The sequence below is a fragment of the Hydra vulgaris genome, chromosome 11 (genome assembly GCF_038396675.1).
Source record: "Hydra vulgaris chromosome 11, alternate assembly HydraT2T_AEP".
Lineage (NCBI taxonomy): Eukaryota > Metazoa > Cnidaria > Hydrozoa > Anthoathecata > Hydridae > Hydra > Hydra vulgaris.
In genome coordinates this window covers 1,532,482-1,533,973 of record NC_088930.1, presented here as the reverse complement: position 1 = coordinate 1,533,973, position 1,492 = coordinate 1,532,482, and positions in this window count along the sequence as shown.

Here is a 1,492-nt window from a genome sequence, read left to right as displayed (position 1 = left end):
CGTCGATGGCACCCGTCGTCCTCTCGAAGAAACTGCAGTCGAAAGAGACCTTGGTGTGATGGTCTAGAACGACCTTAAGGTTAGACCGCAAATAGAGTCAGCCGCATTAGTAGCAAAGAGTGCTAGAGCGACTCAAAAAAACATTTCGTAGTCGCAATTTTTATTTATGGCGCACTCTGTATCTCACTTACATTTGCCCCCATCTTGAGTTTGCTGTACAAGCCTGGTCACCGCATTTAAAATCAGACATTGCCATTCTCGAGCAAGTCCAACATCGAGCAACAAAAACATTATCGACTATTAAACACATGACTCCAACGGCTCGATTTAACAACTCTTGAAGGACGCCGCAAAAGAGCAGATCTTATCAAGCAAATCAAAATCACTCGTAAACTCGAGCTTGTTAGTTTTGTCGTCCCGCAAAAAATTTCAAAAAGTAAAGATAAGTATATTCTAAGAGGCCATAACCATAAACAAGAACGTCAGATGGTAAAAAACTGCGAGGAGCGGTATAACTTTTTTTCAAATAGAATTGTCGCCCCATGAAATGCGCTTTCGCAAGAAGCAGTGAACGCTCAATCCATCAACGCTTTCAAAAACAACATAAGAAAGTAACTTTATAGATACAATTGCTGCTTTGTCTGTAGCTTCTGTATCTCCATGTTTGTCAGCATCGGGGGGCCTGGTGTAGCACCTCTTCATCAAATTATAAATAGATTATTGTATTTGTATTTGATCACTCAATAATAATAATAATAATAATAATAATAATAATAATAATAATAATAATAGCAAAAATATAATTAGGACTTGGTACTAATATTTACAATATTTGATGTAACAAAACTCATAACTAAAATTTCTTTTTTTTTTTTAATTTTGAAAGAGCTTGTATCACCTTAAAACACATTCTACTGACAAAATTTTTCCCCAAAAAAAATTTCCACGTATTTTTGTGCAGGACGCTTTAGAAGAAAATGTACTACACACTTAATATCTTATATATTTTTCTATAATTGTATTCTATGAATAATTTCATACCACCAAAGATTAGATAGCCTTAACTCAACCGAATCATTAAAATACCACTCTATAGTGGTATTTTATTGATTTTTTTGGTGCGGTAGCGGGTTAATAGCTACTAAACCTTTTGCAAAACTAGTATCAGTAAATAAAAATAGAATTGATTTACTCTAAAAGCAAAAGGTGTTTACAAGAGAGAACAAAGTATTATTGTGGTTTTATTGCAAGAATAAAATACTTTTTTATATGCAGAAGTTTCTACGTATCAGCATTTCTGAGAATCACATGAGACATTATTATCTTTATTATTATAAAATTTTAATCGCATACAATAAAAATACTTTTTGTTTCACTTAAAGATGCTTTCATTTGATGGATTTAGTTGGTTTAAAAACTTTTGAAAAATATAGTACTATTACTCTTAGTCTCAGCATGTTATACAGAAAATCATCGATGCCGAAAAATTCAC